Source organism: Mesoplodon mirus (genome assembly GCF_964341445.2).
Source record: "Mesoplodon mirus genome assembly, chromosome: 5".
NCBI lineage: Eukaryota > Metazoa > Chordata > Mammalia > Artiodactyla > Ziphiidae > Mesoplodon > Mesoplodon mirus.
The window spans coordinates 41,156,545-41,181,720 of NC_138980.1; the positions used below are offsets into that span (position 1 = coordinate 41,156,545).

General features: G+C 52.8%; 1 protein-coding gene and 1 long non-coding RNA gene across 3 annotated transcripts in view; one reads left to right on the forward strand and one right to left on the reverse strand.

Moving 5' to 3' along the window:
- Window positions 1–13,111: 13,111 nt before the first annotated feature.
- On the reverse strand, window positions 13,112–22,406 carry LOC309805044. Its single transcript, XR_014294218.1, has 3 exons — window positions 22,288–22,406; window positions 16,451–16,626; window positions 13,112–13,772 (listed from the first exon to the last, which is right to left on the reverse strand). It is a non-coding gene; the product is annotated as an uncharacterized lncRNA (long non-coding RNA).
- A 303-nt stretch (window positions 22,407–22,709) lies between these two features.
- ADGRL1 (adhesion G protein-coupled receptor L1) overlaps window positions 22,710–25,176 on the forward strand; it is a 47,692-nt gene continuing 45,225 nt past the window's right edge. The window contains exon 1 of one of the 2 annotated variants that reach the window (XM_082621829.1): window positions 22,710–23,736. The gene's annotated coding sequence lies outside the window, so the exon portion shown is untranslated. The remainder of the gene's footprint in view (window positions 23,737–25,176) is intronic. The other variant, XM_082621828.1, reaches the window with a different exon arrangement.

Below are 25,176 nucleotides of genomic sequence, written 5' to 3' on the forward strand. Positions count from 1 at the left end.
GCCGGCCCCAGGTCCTTCCTTTTAAGTGTCCCTGTGCCCCCTGCCAGGTGTGCCAAAATTAGGATGGCTCCCTTCTCCAGCCCTTTTCATCCCCCCTCTCCCCCACCCCCCTCCCTGTGCTCCTGGGACTTCCGAGGCGCTAATGAAGCTCTTGCCGCTGCCTTTCCTTTAAGCAGAGCCTGCCTGGCGGAACCCGAGTCAGGGCCGTGCATGGAAATCCGTCCTTGAAGAACTGCCCCCAGGGATGGATTCAGGTGCCATGTTCCATGAGGGTCTTCATACAGGACCCTCCCTTCCCCACTCCCTGCCTCCTCCAATCTCTCTAGGTCCTGGTGACATCCACCTCCTCCAGGCAGCCCTCCCAGCCTGGTGGCACTTGCTCCCTACTGTTTCCCATGGGGTTGGGCAATGGAGTCAAGCTGCCTGGGTTCAGATCCAGGCCTCACCTCTTTCTGGCCGTATGTCTCCCGGGGCAGATTGGTTAACTGCTCAGAGCCTCAGTTTCCCCATCTGTCAAGTGAGGATAGTTACAAAAATCTATGTCATGAGACTTTTATGATGCTGAAAGGTCATACGTGCAAAGTGGGTACAAGAATCCCTAGGCTTGTTGCTGCAGCCACACCAGCCCCTCACTGAACCCCAAACACACCCAGCATGCTCCTACCTCTGGGCTTCCACTGGCTGTTCCTTCTAGATATCCATCCCCACAGCTCCCTCCTCCCTTTAGTCACATCTCTGATAGTATGTCACCTCCTCAGAATGACCTTCCCTAGCCACTTAGCCATCACCAAGTTGTTTACCATCACCTGTTTTATCGCCACCTGACATTATATTACTTAGCTTAGGCTCTGGAACCCAAGGGCCTTGGTTCAAATCCTGGCTTCACAGTTACTGGCTGTGTGACCTTAGGCATGTTATTTAACTTCTCTGAGCCTCAGTTCCCTCGTTTATATAATAGGGATAGTAATAAAACCTGCTTCATACAGCTGTTGGGATGGATAAGCAACTTGGTAAATGGAAAACCTTCAGAAAAGTGCCTGGCCCACACTAGGTGTTATTCCCAAAACTAATATTGTTTCTATTATTTCTGGGTACCCTCTCTCCTTCCTTCTCATCCTCACCCCTGACTAGAATGTAAGCCCTTCTGAGGGCTAATACTTCAAAGGGAAGTATTTGTTTTATTCACTGCTGTATTCTCAGTGCCCAAATGGCCTGGTACATAATAGATGCTCAATAAGTGTTTGTTAAATGAATGAATAAATGAGGTTCTACTGGACCTGTCCAAGCCTCAGTTTTCTCATCTATAAAATGGGATGCTAATAGCATGTACTTCACAGATGTTGAGGATTCCATGAAATAAGTGCTACTGTTACTATTTTTAGCAATAATTCACAGTGAGTCTACAACATAATGCCTAGTACTTAGAGGGTATGCAATATAATTGATCTAGATCTAGAGGCAGGGAGAATTGTGGGAGACACATCTTATTACCTCCAACACTCTTGCTTTCTTCTTTTGCTAACAGAGCATTCGCTAGTTGATTGACTATCTGCCTTGCTCTATACTTGCTACCCAGCCTCCCTTGATTCTCACTGGCCAGAAGTGTGGCTGAATGACACATTTCTGGCCAATGAGACCCAAGCAGAAGTTGCCTGGGGGGTTCAGGGAAGGGTGAGCATGTTATTTGAGCCTCAGTTGCTTTATCTATAAAATGGGGATAAAAACAGCAACTGGCTGGAGTGAGGACCACACAACTGATATAGAGGGATATCTAGGTGACCATGATGCTGGCCTTGATGCCGTCTAGCTGCTGGCTTCCAACAGCACCAGGCACCAAAATCCAGATTGTTTGGTGAGGAAAAAGCAACCTTTTGGTTTAAGCCACTGCAGCTCAGGTATTTTGATACTTGCAGCCCAATGCATTCCCAAATGATAATACTGAATTTTTCTGGATCTCCAAAAATGCTCAGGATCGGGTAGATGTTTATTAATATTTTTTTACATTAACAAAGTATAGATTGAGGCTCAGGTGCGGGAACATTAAAAAAAAAAAAAGGGAAAGTGGATGCATTTAACTGGGCCCCTGTACAGTCCAGGAAGAGGTGACAAGAGACAGTCTATAAGGGAGGGAGAGTGTTACAAGGTGAATTGTGTCCCCCCACAAAAGATATGTTGAGGTCCTAACCACCAGTACCTCAGAATGTGACTTTATTTGGAAAGAGGGTTATTACTGATGTATTTAGTTAAGATGACATCATACTGTAGGGTGGGACCTTAACCCAATATGACTAGATTATAAATTTAGGGAATTCCCTGACAGTCCAGTGGTTAGGACTCTGTGCTCTCACCACCAAGGGCCCGGGTTTGATCCCTGGCTGGGGAACTAAAATCCCACAAGACGCGCGGTGCGACCAATAAATAAATAAATAAATCTAAGAAAAGAGATACAGATACACGACAGGAGAACGCCACATAGTGATGGAGACGGACTGTAGTGATGTGTCTACAAGCCAGGGAACACCAAGGATGGCTGGCAACCACCAGAAGCTGGCAGAGGCAGGGAAGGATCCTCCCCTAGAAACTTCAGAGGGAGTGGAGCTCTGCCAACACCTTGATTTCAGACTTCTGGCCTCAGAACTGTGAGACAATACATTTCCATTACTTTAAACCCCCAGTTTGTGGTATTGTGTGATGGCAGCCCTAGGAAATGAATGCAAGAGTCGAAAACAGCAGGACACAATGCAGGAGGCTCACTCAGGCTTTCAGCTCCATGACTTGGAGCAAATTGCCCACTCCTGGGTATCTTTAGCACTCTCTGCGGGCCCAGGGCACAAAGATGGATAACAAGGGTCCTCTGTCCATGGGCATGGCATCACTCCACATGCTGCAAAGTCCTTCCAGCCTTCCAGAATCTCCCCAGGCAGAATTAACACATCCCAGGGTGCCCTCAGTGCAGGTTTAGGTGGCTGCTGTCATTCCTGTGGATTTAAGATTATCGATGCCTTTGTCTCCCCAGCAAGTCAGGAAACCCGCTGAGGGCAAGAAATGGCCCTTTCATCAATGCAGCCCAGCATGACAGAACCATCTTCTGGACAAAACCAAGGGGTGTAGAACTCCCCTAGTGGTCCAGTGGCTAAGACTCCATGCTACCAATGCAGGGGGCACGTGTTCCCAATGCAGGGGTTCAGTCTCTGGTGGGGGAACTAAGATCCTGCATGCTGCACAGCGCGGACAAAAAATAAAGAAAAAAGAAAAAAACCAAGGGGTGTAAACCCACTTAGGTGCCTGGGCACTCAGAAATGCCCCTCTGGTTGAAAGCAAGAGAATTCACACATGGGTCTCAATGAAGACCCCAATGCTGGTGTTGAAAATGCTTGGGTCCAAATCCCAGTCCCGCCTGGGACTGGCTGACTCACCTGTAGGTAAATGGCTTTGTTGCTCTGTGCCTTAGTTTCTCTAACTATAAAATGAGGAACAATGGCAGTCCTACTTGGTAGGGCCATTTCAAGGATTAAGTCTTTTTAAAACATTTTTGTTGGAGTATAGTTGCTTTACAATGTTGTGTTAATTTCCGCTGTACAGCAAAGTGAATGAGTTATACATATATCCACTCTTTTTTAGATTCTTTTCCCATATAGGTCATTACAGAGTATTAAGTAGAGTTCCCTATGCTATATAGTAGGTCCTTATTAGTTACCTATTTTATATGCAGTAGTGTGTATATGAAGGATTAAGTCTTTAATCCATTTTGAGTTCATTTTTACCAGTGATGTAAGAGAAGGGTCTAGTTTCATTCTTTTGCATGTGAATATCCCATTTTCCCAGCACCATTTATTGAAAAGACTGTCTTTTCTGCACTGACTCTTCTTGGCTCCTTTATCAAATAGTAGTTGACCACATATGCATGGGTTTATTTCTGGGCTCTCAATTCTGTTCCATTGGTCTATATGTCTTTTTTTAATGCCAGGACCACACTGTTTTGATTCCTGTTGCTTTGTAATATAGCTTGAAATCAGGACATGTGATACCTCTGGCTTTGTTCTTTCTCAGGATTTCTCTGGCTCATTTCAAGGATTAAATGAGATCATGCCTATCAGATACTCAGAAGTCAGATGCACATTAAGTGCTTAATGAGTATTGGTCCCATGCATGGGTGGACAGCATTGGCTGAGTGTGTGCATGGAGGAAGATGTGAGGCCAGCAAGCTGCCCCCAGGGCCAGAAGGTCAGCACTGGTGGACTAAGAACTCTCCCCTTATATCATTCCCTTCCTTATGTAGGTACGGGAAGGGAAAAGGGCTGATTGGGGGGATATGAGAGACCCAGATAGCCTGACTTGACACCTAGCTTAACTCCATCATTACTGAGCACCCACTGTGTTCCAGGATCTGATTTATAATACAAAAGCCTCTCTGGCTGTAGCAAATCAGCTGGATGGAGACTGGTGGGGAGGAGAGGATTTGATGAAAGTGAGAGACAAGGATAACTTGGCATGAGCTGGTGGCAGTGCAGGTGGAGAAAGGTCTATGGATTCAAGATAGATTTTGGAGTTGGAGTTGACAGAGTTTGCTAATGGACCGGATGTAAGAGGTGAGAGTAAGGGAGAAGTCCAGAGCAATCAAGTAGATGGTTTACCAGTCAGTGTTTATGTGCCTTCCCTCATGTCCCTCTGGCACGCAGCATCACAATGTAACAAATTATCCCCAAACCTAGTGGCCTAAAACAATGTGCACTTATTATTTCACAGTTTCTATGACTCAGGAATCCAGGTGTGGCTTAGCTGGGTCCCTCTGGCTCACAGAGATCCCACAGGGGTCCCACAGCTCTCACAAAGCTGCAACCAAGATGACAGCCAGGGCTATGGTCTTGTCTGAAGGATTGAATGGGGAGGATCCACTTCCAAGCTCACTCACTGTTGGCAGGATTCAGTCCCTCACTGGCTATTGGTCAGAGGTGGCCTCCTTTAGCTCCTTGCCATGTGGGCCTCTCCATAGGGCAGGTCACAACATGGAGCTGGCTTTCTTCAGAGCAAGCAAGAGAGGGAGAGTGAGAAGATACCTAAAATGGAAGTCACTGACTTTTTGTAACCTAATCTTGGAAGGGATATCCCACCAGCTTTGCCACATTCTTTTTGTTTTTCCTTCTTTAAGATTTTTTTTTATGTGGCCCATTTTTAAAGTCTTTATTGAATTTGTTACAATATTGCTTCTGTTTTAAGTTTTGGTTTTTTGGCTCTGAGGCATGTGGGATCTTAGATCCCCGACCAGGGATGGAACCCATACCCCTACATTGGAAGGCAACGTCTTAACCATTGGATCACCAGGGAATTCCCACCTTAGCCACATTCTGTTGGTTAGAAACAAGTCATAGAGTCCCACCCATACCCAAGGAGAAGGAATCACACAAGGGTGGAGATTGATGGGAGCCATTTAGAGACCGCGCTATGCACATCAGTCCAATGGCTCCATATCGCTGGCACCTGCAACTCTTTGCCTGACAGCTCTCTCTGGCTGCAGAGGCAGCTCAGACCTGCCTGGGGGTAACCAGACATTCTGGAGGATCCATTCCCCTGCTAGCATACTTCAACCAATGAACATAACCCAGCTCCCTCATCCTTCACATGAGATGACTCTGAGGTGTGTGCCCCACAGATCTCAGGGGGGGAATTAAGCCCTAAGTGTCCCAGTATAACCTGCAAATGGATACACTCTGCTGGGTGCCCTCCCTCCTTTGTCTCCCCTCCCCTCTCCCCTGCCAGTGCTTCCTGCGGTTGCCTTCCAGGTAAATCACTTGTATTCGAATCAAGGTATCTCAGAGCGCATTCTGGAGAACACAGCTGTGTTCATTTCCTAGGACTACTGTAATAAATTACCACAAACTTGGTGGCTTAAGACAACGGAAGTATATTGTCTCACAGTTCTGGAGGCCAGAAGTCCAAAATCGAGGTGTGGGCAGGGCTGTACTCCCCCTGAAGGCTGTAGGGGAGAATCCTTCCTTGCCTCTCTCCTGGCTTCTGGTGGCTGTGAGCCATCCTTGGATTTCGTCGGCTTGTAGCTGATCACTCCAATCTCTGCCTCCATCTTCTTCTCTGTGTGTCCTCTCCTCCTCTTAGAAGGACGCCTATCATTGGATTTAGAGCCCAGCCTAGATCCAATATCTATCATCTCAAGATTCTTGGCTAGTGACATCTGCAAAGAATAAGGTCACATTCTGAGGCTCCAGGTGAACGTGAATTTGGGGGGGCATTATTCCACCCATTACACTAATGGAGAACAGTGGTGCTGTCATTAGCTGAGCTGGGGAAGACAGGAGAGGTGCAGGTCTGGGGTGAGTGGAGGAGTCAAGAGTTCTGTTTCGGACATGATGCTTGGGCATACCCACCAGGTTTCCAAGGGGAGACACCCAGGGGGGCAGCTGAAGGCAGTGGAGAGGCCCAAGCTGGAACTGTCATTGGAAGATAACATTGTCAGACATGAGTGGCATTTAAATCCTCAAAACTGGTCAAGATCACCAGGGAGCTGACTGTAGACACAGGAAAGAAGAGGGCAAGCCCATGGCTCTCTCTCCAATATTAAGGACAGGAGATGAGGAGGAATCAGCAGAAGAGTCTGAGCAGGGGCAGTCAGGGAGGTGGAAGGGGAGCTCAAGAAGCATACGGTCCTGGAGGCTGAGAAAAGATCCTTGAATTTGGCAGGATGGAGCCCTTTCCCTGGCTGGGCAGGGACAAAAGCTCAACTGGAGTGGGATGGAGAGGGGATCAGAGAAGAGGATCTAGAGCCGGGGAGGAGAGATAGCTCTTGGAATGCTTTGCTGGGGACGGAGAATGTATTAGTTTCCTGTGGCTGCTGTAACAAATAGCCAGATCTGGGTGGCTTAAATACAACAGAAAACAAAAACAAAGCAAAACCAAACCAGAAAACACAGAGAAATGTATTCCTGCCCAGTTCTGGAGGCCAGAAATCCAAAATCAGTGTCATCAAGCCAAAATCAAAGCAACCCTCTGGAGTCCCTAGGGGAAAATCTATTCTTTGCCCCGACCAGCTTCTGATGGCGCCAGGTGTCCCTTGGTGTGTGACTGTATCACTCCAACCTCTGCCTCCAACTTCACATGGCCTTTTCCCCTATGTTTGTGTCTCGCTTTCTCTTCTCTTCTAAGGATTAGAGCTCATCCTAACCCAGGATGATCTCATATTAAGATTCTTCATTTAATGATAACTGCAATGACCTTCTTTCCAAATAAGTTCACATCTGCAGGTTCTGCAGTAGGAATGTGGACACATCTTTTGGGGGGTCACCATTCAACCCACTACAGGAAGGAAAGGAACAGGGTTGGGGATGGGGAGGAATGAGGGGGTGACGTTAACAATCCACATGGCCTTCCACAGCTGCTGTTTCTAAATCAACAAAACAAGGACTGTCACTGGCCTTGAGACTAAAGGTTGAATATGCACAGGACAGTCATGGCTACATCTCAATACAGGAGAAAACCTCTCTGCCCAGAAACAGGGTGAAAGCTCCCAAGTCTCTGGCCACTGATACACGCCATTCCTAGGCACCTACCTAGCCCTCACTTACACTGGACCCCATGACTTTTCTCCTAGGTCTGATCCTGCACCATGTTCTTTCAAGCCTCAAGATGTTTGCCCAGGGGAGGACTTCCCCGGTGGCGCAGTGGTTAAGAATCTGCCTGCCGATGCAGGGGACACGGGTTCGATCCCTGGTCCGGGAAGATCCCACATGCCACGGAGCAACTAAGCCCATGCACCACAACTACTGTGCTCTAGAGCCCGCAAGCCACAACTACTGAGCCTGCATGCTACAGCTACTGAAGCCCACGTGCCTAGAGCCCATGCTCCACAACAAGAGAAGCCACTGCAATGAGAAGCCCGGGCACCGCAACTAGAGAAAGGCTGCACGCAGTAATGAAGACCCAACGCAGCCAAAAAAAGAAAAAAAAAAAAAAAGATGTTTGCCCAAGGGACATTCCTGGTGGCCCAGTGATTAAGACTCTGTGCTTCCACTGCAGCACTGCAGGGGGCACAGTTTTGATCACTGGTCAGGGAACTAAGATCCCACATGCCCTGTGGCAGGACCAAAAAAAAAGAAAAGAAAAGATGTTTACCCAGGAAGTTCCCCCCACCTGGATGGCCTTCACTCCTGCAACTCTGTTCATCTGTCCTCCAAGTTTCAGCTTAAGGGTCTCTTCCTCAGTGGGTGGGGGCCTTAGTTATGCCAAAAATCCCATTATCGATTCCATCACAACACTCACTCTCTCCTGAACAGTTTCCATGATTGTAATTACATAGTTTTGCACAATTATTGCTTTTTTATTATTTATTTATTTATGGTTGCATTAGGTCTTCATTGCAGTGCACGGGCTTCTCATTGCAGTGGCTTCTCATTGCGGTAGCTTCTCTTGTTGCAGAGCACAGGCTCTAGGCACGCAGGCTTCAGTAGTTGCAGCACTTGGGCTCAGTAGTTGCGGTGCATGGTCTAAGTAGTTGTGGCGCACGGGCTTAGTTGCTCCGCGGCATGTGGGATCTTCCTGGACCAGGGCTCAGAACCCATGTCCCCTGCATTGGCAGGCAGATTCTTAACCACTGCATCACCAGGGAAGTCCCATAGTTTTGCACAATTATTTTTAAATGTCCATCTCTCCCCCCATTCTAGAATGTGGGCCTGGGGAGGCCAGGCCTGGGAGACCACCATGTCCCTTACACCTAGCTCAGGTATGGCACACACACAGCAGGTGCTCAGTAAATGGGCCCAGGTTGCTGGAGGAATTCCTTTGTCCAGGTGAGGGGGATGCTCTGGGTATCACCCAACCCAAGAGGTGACTTGGGGTCTCAGTGGATGTTCTGGAATCTTCTCTGGGGTGAGGGGGACACCAGGCGCACATGCACACACACACAAAATTATCACCCAGACCCCAATTTCTCGACGGAATATTTTCCTCCCCCGGGCAGAAAATGAACCATTATTAAAACAACACGGCGACCGGCTGGGAAAACCCATTTGCAGCAATTTATATCGCATCACCGCGGCTGGCTGCCGAGAGGAAATGGGAGGAGAAGCGCCGGGTTTAAGCACTGGGTGAAGAACTGCGTTCCATCAGAGGGAGAACAGATGGGTGTTTTTCTTCCCCTCTCTCCCCCTGCTCGGGCTCCGAGTCAGGAATCCATGTCAGCCCTGGGTATGTTCTTGGTGTGATGGGGGCGACTCTGGGAGTAGGCGGGCAAGGCTGCTGGGCCCCAGGGGCCAAGGGGGTCTTGGGACCCAGCCAGGACGCCCTGTGCTTCTGCCCACTTCCTGTGGTGTCACATGGGTCGGTGGGCCGCTTTATCTGAGCCCCTTCCCCCAATCACCTTCTTTTAATTTTTACATTTTCTTATCACCACCTGGGATTTTCCTCTCCTTTTATTTCCTCCCTCATCCATTGCCTCTTTCCTCAAAAGCAGTACCATGTCCTGTCCCTTCACCCCCATGGCGGAACACACAGCAGTTGGTCAAATATACGCAGACATGGGTTAACCCACCATTACCCCGTGCGTCATGTTCTGACGTTATCATTTATACGTCTGCCCTCCCCGCCAAGCTGTGAGCACACTCAAAGGAGGGCGCTCTTTCATTTCTTTCACTCATTTATGGATCCACGGTACTTCCACCCCCAAAGAAAGCCTGATGCACAGCCAGTGTTGGGGTGGGGGGGTGATGCGAGCATGACTGAGTCATTTGGCTGTTTAAAAGCCATCAGTGGCTTCTCTCCTTCAGAGTTGAAACCTGTTAGCGTGGCTCTAATGGCCCCTCCCAATCTAGACCCAAAACACCTGTTCAGTTTCATCCTCACACCCCGCACCAGCCCGGGACCCAGGCACTTTCTAGTCAAACCTGCTGACTGATCTGTGGTCCCTATCTCACCCATGATGCTTTGCATGGCTACCTCTGAACATTTCCACATCTGGATACCTTGCCCTGTCTGTGTCCACCTTTTGAAACTGGGAGTTTGACACCCAGAGCCCAATCCAGCCCACGGATGTGATTTGTTTGGCCCATGCAAGGTTCTTAAAAATTGTAATGAGTTGCCACCTTTTAAATATCAGGCGATTGTTGCATAAAAATCCGTGTTCCTGGCTTTCCATCAAAAGACGCAGCCTCTGTGAAGCTGAGGGCACATGCCCAGCGCAAGGGGCAGTGCTCGGTAAGGGCAGCCCCACACCGAGGAGACAGCACAGGTTTGCCAACTCTCATGTGGTGAGTAGTTAAGGGGACTCTGGACCCAGACAGAATCACTCAATCTTCCTGTTCTGGACTCTTCTGCTTGCCCACCTGAAGCAATTCTCCTGGCTTCTCCACCTAGCTTGGTTTCCTGGGAGGCTGGGCTGTGTGGACCCCAACGGGCTTCTGGGTCCTCTGGCTCATGTTGGATTCAGCCCATGAGGACCCTTGCGGGGGGTGGGGAGGGAAAGTGAGAGAGATATTTGTTCCTCAGTTTGGTCCCTCACCCTGTGGCCTCTGTGGACCACCTGTGTCCCTGTCACTCGAGGTCACAGGTTTTCCCCATCCATGCAACCTGTGGTGTTTCCGGCTTATGGCAACTGCTCCCTCTCCTTGCCTCTCAGACCTAGCTGTGCTAACCCTCCCCCCTTTACTAGCCCAAGGTGTGGCATTATTCCTGTGGTTCCCTACATCTGTCCATGCTTTATAAATTCGTCCCTTCGTTGAACTCTGCTCAAATTACCCAATTTGAATGTACCATTAGTTTCCTGCCTAGGGCCCCGACTGTGGTACAGCCTCTACGCCTCAGTTAACCCACCTGGTAAATAGGGATAATACCTGCCACTAGAGTTGATGCAAGGGTAAATGAGTTAATACTGTGTAAGGAGAGGGCTTAGCAAGTACTGATAAATGTTAATAATTGTTATTAGTCTTTGCCACAGTCCTCACCCCTCCTTATTGCCCCCCATCACCGAACTGAAGGTCACCTGTGCTGCTGCTGATGCAGTTGTCTTCTTGACCTGGCTGCTCAGCATGTTTATACTACCTGCTGTCCTCTATAGGCGTGTGTTGTCACCAGCTCTCTGTTGTCACCTCTGCTGCAGGTTCCCAGGCAGTCCTCCACCCCATGGGATGTCCATCCCTCCATGCACTCCTCCATTAATAGTGATCCCAGGAATTCCCTGGTGGCCCAGTGGTTAGAACTCAGCACTTTCACTGCCATGGCCTGGGTTCAATCCCTGGTCGGGGAACTAAGATCCTGCAAGCCTCACCACGTGGCCAAAATATATATTGGAGTGATCCATTCAAATGTTTGCCTTCCCCACTGTACCACAGGGCCTTCCAGGGGTTTCATAAATGTTCAGAGAATTGAATATCAGGGCCTGTATTAGTTCCCTAGGGCTGCTGTAACAAAAGACCATAAACGGGGTGGCTTAAAATAAGGAATTTATTCTCTCACTGTTCTGAAGACCAAAGTTGAAATCAAGATGTCAGCCAGGTGGTGCTCCCTCCACAGGTTCTAAGGGAAGATCCTTCCTTGCCTCTTCCAGCTTCTGGTGGTTCTTGACTTGTGGCTGTATCACTCCAATCTCTGCCTCTGTCTTCACGTGGCCTTCTCCTCTGTCTTTGCCCCTTCTCTTCTAAGGATACTTGTCATTGGACTTAGGACTCACCCTAACCAGGATCATCTCATCAAAAGAGCCTTCATTATATCTGCAAAGGCACTGTGTTCAAATAAGCTCACGGTCCCAGGTTCTAGGTGGACATATCTTGTGGGGGCCGCAATTTGGCCCACCAGCCAGGTCCCAACAGCTTCTGGAGCCCTTAGCTTGCTTGCTTTCTCTCTTCTCTCATTCCGTTTTTTGAAGCCAGTGGAGACTCAGAGCCTGGAAGCCCAGCCCCTGGCCCCTGGCCTCCGGCCTCCGGCTCACAGTGGGTGGTTCCCTCCCCCACCCCCAGCCCCCCACTACGGGGCGCACAGGTCCAAATGTCACCCGATGGCCCTCTGTTTCCAATGCAGGCCGAGCTCTCAGGAAGTCTGCTTCTCTGTGAGCTGCCGAAGAGCTGGCGTGAGCCCCCATCTGCCCCCCAGCTCGCAGAGAACACCCCCCCACCCTGCAAGTACTGTGGTGGGTGTTTATCAGCCCTCTGTGGCGTCAGGCTGAGCTGAGCGGTTGTCATTTCTCTTCCACGTGTCAGAACTCTGCATTCCCTTCAACAGTTCGCAGGCTGGCCTCTGACCTTCCTGCAATTTCTTTCCAGGGCTGACAGGTTGGGTTAAGAGAGACTGCTCCCCTGAGCCAAGACATACTTTTTGCTGCAGCCCTCCCCTTGCCAAGAGGGCCCACAGCTCCTGCTCTGCACTTTCTCTGGACAGAAGCTGTTACCTCACTTTCCTACCATTCCCTCCCTCCACTGCAAAATGGCCAAGCTGGCCCAGGGACCAGTTCTTTTCAGCCTGTTTGGGTTAACGCTTTTTTTAAAAAATATAATTTCTTTTTGAGGTAAAATTCACCTAAGATTAACCATTTAAAGTGTACACTTCAGTGCATTTTTGTATATTCAAGTGTTGTGCAACTATCACCAGTATCTAATTCCAGAACATTCCTGTCACCCCAAAGGAAACCCCGGACCCATTAGCAGCCACTTTCCGTTACCCCCTCCCTTCACCCCCACCCGCTGGCAACCACTAATCTGTTTTCTGTCTCTATGGATTGTCCTCTTCTGGACATTTGATATAAATGGAGTCATGTAATCTGTGGCCTTTTGTGTCTGGCTTTTCCCCTCAGCATCATGTTTTTGAGGGTCATTCATGTTGTAGGGTTCACTCTTTTATTGTGAAGCACATACTTCTAAAATACAGTTCTGTGAATTTTAAAAAAATGTTCCACCCTGATCACCACCATAGCTTAAGATATAGAATTTTCCAGTCCCTCGAGAGCTCCCCAAGGCCACTTTCGGGTGAGTGCCTTGCCTCAAAATATCAATTTCCCAGTGGGCCTCACCTGAAGGTGATTGTGCCCTCCCACAAGGGACATTCATCTCAACTAGGCACATGCTACTGGCATCTAGTGGGGAGAGGCCAGGGATGCTTCTCAACATCCTCCAATGCACAGGACAGACCCCCTACAACAAAGAATCATCCAGCCCCAAATGTCAGTGGTCCAAAGTTAGGAAACACTGGGCTCCCCCGACTCCCCGGATTACTTCTGCCCAACCTTGAGTGTCACAGGTATGTGATCATGCAGTGAACCCTATTTGTGTCATGTGCATCATGCACAGGGCTGTGTATGAGTTCATACCTTGTTCTTTTCTTTTTGGCTGCATCTGGTCTTAGTTGTAGCATGTGGCATCTTCGTTGAGGCATGTGGGATCTTTCGTTGTGGCGTGTGGGCTCTTCATTGTGGTGCGCGGGCTTCTCTCTAGTTGTGGCATGTGGGTTTCCTCTTCTCTAGTTGTGGTGCGCAGGCTTCAGGGCGTGTGGGCTCTGTAGTTGTGGCGCGTGGGTTCCAGAGTGTGTGGGCTCTGTAGTTTGCGGCACGCGGGCTCTAATTGAGGCGCCCAAGCTCAGTAGTTGTGGCATGTGGGATCTTAGTTCCCTCACCAGGGATGGAACCTGCATCCCTTGCATTGTAAGATGGATTCTTTACCACTGGACCACCAAGGAAGTCCCCATACTTTGTTCTTTTTCATTGCTGCACCATATTCCATTGAATGAGTAAACCCCAATTAATTTTCCATTTGCCAGTCGATGGTCACATGGCCGGTGTCCAGCATCTGGCGATGGTGAATGAATCTGCTATGAACATTCATGTATGTGACTTTTGGTGGCAGAAGCTCCCATTCCCATTGGGAATAAACCCAAGAATGGAATTGCTGGGTCAGAGCAATTGACAGCAATCAGTAGATCAGTCTGTGAGAGTTAAAGCTCAGGGAATTTTGCACAAAACCCCTGACTTCTCTCTTGAAGAATCTATTCTGTCAATTCCGAGCCTGACTTCCCATGTAGTAGCTCTCAGCTGAAGCTGAGTAGTAGCAAGCGGCTGCCGGCTTAAAAGGGGGTGCATATCCAGCTCCCCACAGCTGTCACCCTCCCTCCTCGCTGCCTCACACCTGCCCCATTTCTGGTTTTCTTCCCTTGTCAGCATCTGGCATTGAGGCCCCTGTCCTGGGCTCATGCAAGTTCGGGAATCACTTTTTACCTTCCTCCTGCCCTACTGCAGCCTGGACCCTGCTGGCATTTTTCTTGGCAACATCCTCAGAACCTCCTCTCTGCCCAGACCACCAGGGTCTTCTATCTTCAGCTGGTGGGTTCCTGCTGTCTGCTTATAGGTCACTTCCCCAGAGCAACCTTCTCTGAGCCCCCTGGCTGGGTAGGGCTTCCAGCTTGAACTCTCCCACAGTCCCTGTCTTCCATCCCTCACATCGTGGATTCCTTACCAGTTCCCAGTCAAGCAGGACTGCATCTGTCTCCTTCATTTGCCCACCACCTAACTCAATGCACAGTGAATACTGGCCATGGGGCGTGGGGCATGAAGAAGAGAGAGGGAGAGCCCTCCTGCCAGGTTGCAGAAGCAAGCTGGGTTCCTAGGCGGAGCTTGACATGCACACCTCACTCCTCAGAAGCTCCTTCCCCATTGCTGGCCCTAGGGGTCAAGGGACCCTTCCCTGGGGTCCTTAATTTCTCACAGGCCAGGGCCACCCCCCAACTATCCCAGCCGCCCATGCACTGTCCAAATGTCCCCCAGTCACGTCCTTCACCTCCAGGACTCTTCCTGACTCCTCACCTGTCTTCCCTCCACCAACTGTGCCCTACGCCCTCGGTAGTCCCCCACCTCCACCCCCCACCCCCGCCCTCCGCCAGACCACTCAGCTTTCCCTCCTCACCCCTCCTCTCTCCCAAGCACTCAGCCAGCCATCGCCTTCTGCTCCTTACCTGACTCCTCCAACGTCCCCATGGCGTTTTTTTCTCCCCACTTTCAGCAGCCCCCAAGTCGGACACGCTCAGCTCTCTCCCTTCACCCCCACTTCGTCCCCTCACCCCGGACTCCTCCCCCGGCCCTGCGCTCTTCACCCTCCTCCCCTGGCCCCTGGGACTTGCCTCCAGCGCACCTGGTGGGGAAGAGGCGGGGCCTCCTCACCTGGCGGCCACAGAGCAGCGGGGCAGCGGCCCCTAGCGGCCGGGGAGGGAAGCGCAGCCCAACTGACCTCCCCTCCCAGTTGGTGGGAATGGGCCACCATTGCTGCCTGCCTGCTGTTGCTCAGACAGGACAGGGGAGGCTTCCTGGACTCTTGCCTTCCTGGAGTGAGGATGGTGGAGTGTTTTCAGTTTTCAACAGCGTGATCAAGAGGTGACATTTGAGTAGTCCTGATAGGGGAGTGGGGGTGCATGGAGGGAGGGCATCCTGTTGGCTCTGACCCTATGCCTCAAATCTGACCACTTCTCCCCAGCATCCTGTTCCAGGCCTCCATCGCCCTCACCTGAATTGACTGTGAAATCCATCTCCCCAGTCTCCTGGCTCCCTCTCAAATCCTCTCTATAATTTTGTTTTAATTGAGGTAAAATTCACAAAACACAAAATTAACCACTAACCATCTTAAAGTGAACTATTCAGTGGCATTTAGTACATTCACAATGTTATAATGTTGTACAACCATCACCTCTATCTAGTTCCAAGGCATTTTCATCATCCCAAAAGGCAACTCTGTATCCAGTGGCAGTAACTTGCCCTCCCCCCTCCCCTAGCCCCTTGCGATCGCCAATCTGCTTTCTGTCTCTAGGGATTTGCCGGTTCTGGACATTTCATATCAATGGAATCATACAATACACGATCTTTTAGGTCTGATTTTTTTTCACTCAGCATAATGTTTTCAAGGTTCATCCACACTGTAGCATGTATCAGAACTTCATTCATTTTTACGGGTGAATAATGATTATACAACATTTATTTATCTGATCAACCACTGATGAACATTTGGGTTGTTTCCATCTTCAAGCTTCTGTCTATAGTGCTGCTGTGAACGCTGGTGTACAAGTATCTATTTGGGTACCTGTTTTCAATTCTTTTAGGTACTTAATTAAGAGTGGAATTGCCGGGTCATATGGTAAGTCTATGTTGTATTTATTGATCCTATGATCTGTTAAATGTTCAAATAAGACCATGCCACCCCCCTGATCATAGTTTTCCCTTAGCTCCTCCTGTCACTGAGAATCTAGTCCAGACCCTCCCCACAGCCTCTCAGGCTGTGTCTGGTGGTCCCACCAAGCTGGCCCTCTTGCTCTTCAAATAGTCCTGTCTGTTCCAACCACAGGACCTTTGCACTTACTGTTTCCTCTTCTTGGAACACCCTTCCCCCAGATTGCACATGATGAGCTCCTTTCCGCTTTCAGGTCTCAGCTCAAATGTCTCCACATGCACAACCCTCCCAGCCACCTTAGCCTAAATCATACTCACCCACATCCCATCTCATGATTCCTCATTGCTTTTTCCTTCATAGAATTGTTCACGTTCTGAAATTTTCTTCTTGTTACTAGTGAATCACCAGCCTCCCCAATAAAGTGCAAGCTCCAGGAGGACAGTGACTTTGTGTCTCTTATTCACCATCATACCCTCAGCTTCCAAAACAGGGCCTGGAACCAGTGTCAGGACCAGGGTGAGGCAAAAAAAAGAGAAAGCATATTTTAATGCAATACTTTAAAAAAATTAAAATTCATGCAAAAATTCATGATGAACAAAATGTCAAAATCTTCAATAAAAAGATAGCACCAATTTTCCCAATGTTCCCTTTCCCCTCTGGCTCCAATGTGGCTCCATACGGCATTCATATTGATCCTGCCTTTATTTTTTCTTTTTTTGCGGTACACGGGCCTCTCACTGTTGTGGCCTCTCCCATAGGCTCCGGACGCTCAGGCTCAGCAGCCATGGCTCACAGGCCCAGCCGCTCCGCGGCATGTGGGATCTTCCCGGACTGGGGCACGAACCTGTGTCCCCTGCATCGGCAGGCGGACTCTCAACCACTGCGCCACCAGGGATGCCCCTGCCTTTATTTTAAAAGTTGATTATTTTGGTCAGTGTGGAATTTTTACATGAATTTGGGGTTTCTTAAATATTGCATTCCAATATTATTTTTGTTGATCACTGAGTTTTTTTGGCATCCTCTTAAGTTTTGTGGCCCAGGAAGTGCCTCATTCGCCTCATCCCAGTGCTTGCCCTGTCTGGAGCTTAGTATTCACTTCCTCCATCTGTTGGTATTTGAGGATGAATGGATGAGCCAGAGGGAAGCTGGGAGCCAGGCGACCACCAACACTTGAGTAGCAGGGCAGCGGCTCCAAGCGAGGTCCTGGGTCAGGCAGTCCTGCTCAGAAGCTGACTTCAATTTTTTTAACTACTTGGGCAAGCCTCAGCTTTCCCTTCTGTAACATGGGGAGAAAGTAACTATCTCACGGGGTGATCATTAATAGTAAATGAGGGACTTCCCTGGTGGTCCGGTTGTTAAAACATGCTTCCACTGCAGGGGGCACAGGTTTCCCTGGTCAGGAAACTAAGAGCCTGCATGCGGTGCAGCAAAAAATAAAAAACAATAAAGATAACCATTAAAAAAAAAAAAGACTAGTAGATTATATGATATGTGAACTATACTTCAATAAAGCTGTTTTAAAAAGCCAAAAAATAAAGACTAAATGAGACTCGGTCCACTTCTCAGCCAGCCTGGGTCTCTCCTCAGTCACCTACTCAGACACCTCCACTTGAATATCTATTAAACCAAATGTAACTCCTGGATCTAACCTCCAAAACCACCCCTCCTTCGAGGGTCTCCATCCTTCCAGGTGCTCAGGCCACAGGCTTTGACTTGCCTCTTTCCCTTGCATCCCACTTCCCATATATCTGCTCCACCTTCAACGTACACCCAGAATCCACCCAGTGCTCACGTCCTGTCACCTCCCGGCTCCTACTCCAGTATTGATCACCTGGACCAGTGCAGTCGCCTCCTCCCTGGTCCCCCAGCTTCTGCTCTTTTTTTTTTTTTCTTTACATCTTTATTGGAACATAATTGCTTTACAATGGTGTGTTAGTTTCTGCTTTATAACAAAGTGAATCAGTTATACATATACATATGTTCCCATATCTCTTCCCTCTTGCGTCTCCCTCCCTCCCACCCTCCCTATCCCACCCCTCTAGGTGGTCACAAAGCACCGAGCTGACCTCCCTGTGCTATGCGGCCGCTTCCCCCAGCTTCTGCTCTTGACCCCCACACTCTGTTCTCCCACCAGGGCCAGAGGGCACCTGTGAACATCTAAGTCAGGGCACATCCCTCGTCTGCTCAGAATCTTCCATTGCTCCCAGCTGACTCCAAACAAAAATCAGTTCTCCCCAAAGCACACTAGGCCAGCATGATCTGGCCCATTACCTCCCTACCCTCACCTCCTCCTCCTTTTGCCCTTACACCCCACCTCCAGCCACACAGGCCCTCTCATGGATCCTTTGAACACCCAGCATGTTTCTGCCTCAGGACCTTTACATGGGCTGTTCCCTCTGCCTGGAACCCCCTTCCCCCAGATCTCCCCATGACTCCTCCCATCTCTTCAGGTCTTTACCCAAATACCACCTTCTCAGTGAGGTCTTCCCTGACCTCCTCTATCTAAAATTTCTGTCTTCCTTCCTTAATTTTCTTCCATAGCACTTATCATCATCTGACACCCTGTATCTTTTGTCTGATTTCTCATCTGTCTTCCTGATTGGAATGTCAGCCCCAAGAACAGAGAAGCTTGTTTGCCTTGTTCACTGCTGTGCCCCCAGTACCTAGCAGGTGCTCAATACATGCTTGTTGACTGAATGCATACCTCCCCCCACACCCAAAGATAGCAGTTGGAATTAATCCCCGCCCACACAATATCCCCCCAGCTCACTTCTGAGGCCACTTTACCTGGCTTTTCATTTGAGTGAAGGCATAGGACAGAACGGGGCTCAGTCACTGCCCAAGGTGGGGGTACAGGGAGCTTCCAGGAGAGCCAGGGGCACACAGAACCCCACCCATCCACCCCTCAAGGCTTGGACAGATTCACCATCCACTACCCTAGCCCCCTGCTCACTTTCCAGAGCTACTTCCATCATGCTTTCTGTGGCTGCCTTACCCACGGGTTGGGGATGCACCCTGAGAAGGCCTCCAGTTCTGCTGCCAGGCCACTAGGGCATTCTCAGCACCTAGCACCCGGCTACACTAAAGGCTGTCAGGGGTCCTCTGTGTTTGAAGAATGAATGGAAGGAATGAATACATGAACCGAATGATGAGAAGACCCTCAGGGTTGTACATCCTGTGCTGAGCGGGCTCTAGGAAAACCCGGGCCGGGGACGCCTGCTGGGCAGTGGAGGTCTGCGCGCTGTTCCTGAATCCAGGAGCGTGTTTCATCCCCAACCCCAAGCCCCGCTCCCCCCTCGCACGTGTTCTGGGTCTGTGCCCCACACCCACCCCCCACCCCGGAACCCAAGGTAGGACACCCATGATTGAGGGCGCCAGGCCTGAGACAGGACACAGAGGTCTGGCGACAGGGGAGGGTGGAGGAGTGCAGCGCCCTGGACGGTCAGCGTAAGAGCCTGAAGCAGTGGGCACAACACATGGAGGACACAGGGCGAGGGCAGAGGGCACAGGTGAAAAGAGCCATCCACGTCTGAGTACAGGGTGCCCCAGGTGCTAGGTGCGCAGAATGTAGGGTCTCCAAGACGCCGGGGGATCGCTACGTGGCGTGTCCTAGGCGCGGGGCAACCTGGGTGCGGGGGTTTTCTGGCACAGGGTGCAGAGAAAAGTGGGACGTCCAGGCTCAGGATGCACAGGACGTTGGGTATCCAAGGCGCGGGTCACGCTGGCCGTGGGAATCCCGAGGCACAAGGTAGGATGCCCGAAGCGAGGCGCGCCCTGGTAGTAGGGAGTAGGACGTCCTGGGCGCGGGGACGGACACGCGCAGTACTGGGCACTCAGAGCCCGGGCGAGACTGCGCGCGCGCGGACGCGTTAGTTTCCGGAGCCGGGATGCTGGCGCGGCCTCCACTGCGACTGCGCAGCCCAGGGTCTTGGGAGGGAAGAGGCGCTGGGGCTGTTTCGCGCCCCCAGCCTCTACTTATCCTTCGCCTCGTGAGCCCCTCGCCCGTGAGGCCAGAAAACCGAGATGGAATGGAGGCTAGTGAACTGATCCCGGCCACGACCAGGGGTGCTCCGCTGACCGCGGGCTTTGGGAGAAATAGGAGGGGCTGGGAGGGGGTCCTGGCCAGGATTTTTCCAAACTGAGCCGGGGGGTTTCTTAAAGCATGTCACTCCTTGCCCTCATATAAGTTAAAGACACTGCTTCTCGCAGCCACTAAAGAATGCAAGTTAGAGCCATCTCCCAGGCACCCTCATAGGTTCCTAGGGTTGCTCCACAGAGGGAGGTGGGTGGACTGCTCAGGGCCGGAGGGTGGAGTGGTGGGAGGAGGCTTGGAGCCAGAGGGCTCTGGAGATGCTCAGCTTTCCTTGAGATGCACGTTCTTCCCCCTTTCAGTCCTGCTGGGTTTATAGAAAGCTGACTGTGTGGATGTGGGGGGAGGGTTCCTGGTTGCCCCCTGTGGCACTGCCCCCTCTCCCCAGCACCCCATAGCCTTCCATGGTCCTACCAGGTGCTGTCGAGAGGCCTCAAAGTGGGAAATTGATGTGTGGAGACGTGGAACCTCCCCCATCCTCCCATCCTGGTATTGCACCAACCACAGATGGATGGGATCCTTTCCGCAGCCACCAACCTCAACTTCATACGTATTTGGTCCCTCAGATCCAGCTGATGGGCCGGGTCACCCAGATTTAAGGCCCAAAGTCTGCAGCCAGGGAACCCTGGGTGTGAAGGAGGAACAAAGGTAGCCCACCTACTCTCTCCACCTCTGAAGTTTGGGGGCTGGATTTGGCCCAGGTTCCAGGCTATAAGAATCCCTGCCCTGAAATGATGGCTGCCCACAGCAGGGGGGCAAAGGGTGGTGGGTGCCTTAGAGGTAGCCCCTGGTTACCCAGCCAGCCTGGAAGTCTGGAGTCTCTGCCTTTCCCTAAATTCAGCCACAGCCACCAGGACAGGCTTCTGGGAAGGGATTCTTAGAGGACAGGTTAATTCATTTGCAGATGTTCCCTTTAGGCTTTCTTAGATATTCATAGTTCCCATCCTAGTCTGCCCCAAGTTTTGTGTATTTACCACGCCACCTGCCCTGCTGCTACTTCCACACTCTTTCCCAGTTCCTCACCCATTCTGCAGAGCCAAGTTGGGGTGGTAATGCATTCTCTTCCCTGGAGGTAGAGACAAGGGTTTGCCCCCCTCCCCCTCCTCAGCCAGTCCCCCTCCTCTGTAATCCAGATCGGGACTTGTCTGCCCTACTCCCCCCACTGTTGCCCACTGTGTCTGCCAAGATTCAGCCCGGACTTTGTATGAACTGGCCGGTTTACTATTTAGGCCTCCCTTGGATGGACTCCCTTCCCCGAGGATCCAAGCCAGGGATTTGCTCCTTCCCACCCATCAGTCTTCGCGTTGCACCCATCTTTCATAAAATGCCAGGCTTCCAGGTTCGCTCTCCCGAGATCCTCACCGGATCTTACCTCTCAGGACCTTCCCGTACCCGCCCCCCTCAAGGATCCTTGCCACCCCCCTCCAGTTTTTCCTCAGCTCCCACCCTGCACTGACCTGTCTATTCTGCCGAAGTGCCTATTTTTGGCCTGGGACCCGGTTTTATAGTCCCCACTGTGGGTCTTGGCAGTCACAGCTCTAGCTCCGGGGATCCAAGCCAAGTCGGACTGCCTTCCCCACACCGGGGTGGGGTGCGGGGCTCCCTTTGGTAGCCTCAGCCTGAAACCTGCCCCTCGCCTCACTCGGCCAGATGCCTAGGAACCCGCTGGTTCCTTGCCCTACTTCTTCAAGTCCACCAGCTGCAGTGCAGTTGTTAGGCTGTGGAAATCCGTTCCGAGTTTTTGCTCTTGCCGAGAACCTAAAATTCAATTTTTTTCTCCCTTCCCCCGCCCCCCTCCCAAAGCGAGACGTTTGAGGTGTTTATATAGATACTAACCTCCCCCTAACACCCCCCTCCCCTCTCCTCCGGCCCGGTCAGCTCCAAGCCCTTGTCCAGTTGCCAGGGGTCTTTTGCTGGGGGGGGGGGGTCTTGTCCCATCCCGCTTATTCCAGTCCTGGCTTTGCGGCCCTCCCATGCCTTTCATTGTAGGTCTGGTCTCCCAGGGTAGCGGCCTCCTCATTGCATTCCCTTCGCATCACCCCTGGATCCTGAAACCGCTTTTACCTGCCCGCTTCGGTGCAGCCAGCGCTCCGGATCCTTTCGTGTCCGAGTGCATCCCTCCTTTTGCCCCTCCTTCTTGCACGTCGCTGCCAGGAAGACGGCCCACGCGCCTCAGCCGCTAAGCAGCCCCCTCCTGGAGCCCCCTGCGAGCCCAGGTCTGGGAACTCTAGGCCAGGTCTTGCTTGTTCCCACTGCATTAGGCATGACGCATTACTCCGTCTCCCGAGGAAGAATCCGGCCCGAAATTCGCGTGCCCCGGGTGCATTTGGCCTTGTCGCAGCTCCCTTCGTTCCTCCCAACTCTATCGAATCCAACCCGGGTTTTGCTTACCCCTTCCAGATCTCTCCCATTTCTCCCCTCACCGGGCTCGGCGCCTTTCCTTTACTTCGCTACGGGCAAAATCCGCTCCGGGTCTTCCTTGAGCTTGTCTCCCCTCCCCCACTTCCCGTTCCAACGCCGGGATCCAGCTCGTCTCCTTCCCTCTCCCCGTTTTTCCAGAGGGGCTAGAGGGGGCGAAGGGGAGGAAAGTCCATCCCGGGTTTTCGGGCCGGCCCCCGGTGCGCTCGGGCAGGTTGCTGCGGCCGGTCCTGGGCGGCGGCTCCGCGCCGCGTTTTATGCGCGCCCGCGCCCCCCTCCTGGAGCTGGTGCGCCGGAGAGAGGGGCGAGCAGGCGGCTTGTCATTGCTGGTGCCCGGCGCCGGCTCTGTCCGCGCGTCCTGCGGTGCCCACGGGCCCGGCTGGGCGCCCCCCCTTCACACCCCGGGGGCGCGACACCGCCTCGCCCGCCTACAGCCGCGCTCCCCCTCAAGCTCCGCAGCGCCCGCCCCCTATCCGAGCCCCCTGCGGCCACTGCGGGGAGCCCGAGCCGTCGGCGCGGGAGCTGTCGGCGCTGCGGCGCCCCCGCCCCGCCGTCTGCCGAGAAGGCCCCGGCGGATGGGGCCCCGCGGGCCCCGGAGCGGCGCCGCCGGGCCGCGGGGGGCTGCAGGGGCGCCCCAGCTGCCCCGTTAACCCCTCGGCTGCCACCGTCGGAGGGGGCTGGGAAGTCGCCTGGGCGCACACGTGCAGCCTCCGTCGGGGCAGCGGAGCTGCGGGGGAGATGCGGGCAGCTGCTAGCGCCTCTTCGGGGGGCTCCGCCTCGCCCCAGCCCCCGGAGCTTTGACACCGCCCCCGCCCCGCCGCCTCCGCCGCCTCCCTCCCTGGGAGGGGCGCGGACCCGTTCGCCCCCAGCCCCGAGTCTCCGCTGCCGCGAGGGGGCCGCCTTTGGAGCTGTGTAATCCGCTTTTTTTTTTTTTTTTTTTTTTAATTTTTGTTTGGTGGCGGCGGTGCTGGGCCCCGCCAACCCTCGCCCGTTTAACCCCCGCCCCGGTTCCGGGAGATGTGCCGGGCGGGGGGCCTGGGTTCGCGGAGCCGCAGGAGAGACGCGCAAAGCCGACCCCGGAGCGGCGCTGGACAGGTGAGTGTCTGCGGGCCCAGGGCGAGGGGGACGCCGTACCTGGGCCAGGTGTGTGGGCCGAGGTAGGGAGGATGGGAGCCGGGGCCTGTGCTAGCCGGGAAGGGGGAGGAGATGCTGGAGCCGCGGGTCACCGCACAAGAGCGCTAGGGGAATCGAGGGCGGCCTGCACCTCACCCGCACCGGCCAGGGGACCGGGAGAGGCAGCCCCCATGGAGTGTCGGGGGTGCGGATGCGCGGCCGCGGGGTGCCCGGTGGGGGGAGGGGACCGCGAGTGTGCCCGCGCGTGGCTGCGTGTGCCCGCGCGCGCGCCAGCCTTTGTGGGGAAGCGGCGCGGCGGTGCCTGCGTGTCCCCGGTGCGTGTGCGCGCGGGTGCTTGGCGCCCTGTTTGTGTAGGTGTTTGGGTGTGAGCGGAGAGGGTGCGTGTGCGCGCCGCGCGCGGGCCCCGGCCCCCAGAGGAGCCGCGTTGGGGGCTGGCACCGCGGGATGCCGGGCTGGGGGTTGTTTTTCTCTGGGAGGCAGAGGCGCGGGGGATGGGGAGGGGTCTGTCTGGGTGTCTGGCCGGCTGTAGCCACCGAGAGCATCTTCTCTCCGCGGTACCCGGTTAAGCGTGGGAAGCTGCTGGGTTTAATCCACCCGGATTCGGGCTTTGAGAGCAAGCCTTCCCTCCCTCCCAGGTGTTCACTGGGTAAAGCCTGAGGGTTTCAATTGTCATCTTTCCATCTGAGGGTCCTGTGACAGGAGTCCGTGCAGAAGAGGGTGGGCAGCGCTGTGTGTGCTCCAGCCCCGGCCAAAAAGTGGCCCCACAGGCATTTCTCCAGTGCACCCCTGGCACCCATCTGAAGACAGCCAGCCCCCTGCCTGCACACAGCCCGCACGCACATCCCTGTCCCTAGTCTTCCAGTCTTGGTCAGCACCCAGCCCCATCCCTACCCAGCACCTCACTGTACCTTCCCCGCAGTCCACTCCTCCCTCCCCCACCTCTCCCCCCCCACAGTCATGGCAGCTGAGTGGGTGTCCCTCCATCCCAGCCTTGAGAACAGGGCCCCCTTTCCTCCTGGCTTCTGCAGGACCCAGGGCCTGGGTTCCGCTGCCCACCTCCAAACATGTGGTGTGCAGGGGGAAGCAGGGGGAGGGGTTCAAAATGGCTGCCAAGATGGCTGGTTGTCTCTCCGCCTCTCTCTTTCTCTTTCTCTCCCTCTCTCTGCTTGCCCTGTTCTCTTAGCTGATTCAGGAGTCATCGAGGAGACGGGGTTGGACAGTGTGAGGATAGGTGTGGGGTACTACGCTTGAGAGTGGATATCTGCTCGGGGCCTGTGGATCTCCATCCTCCTTGGGGAGAGGCCGTTGATCTCTGCTCCCCTCTCCAGCACCCAAGGGCTGGCATAAGCCCGTAACTTGACCCCAGTCCCAACTCCTTCACCCTGGCTAGCAGCCTGGGGG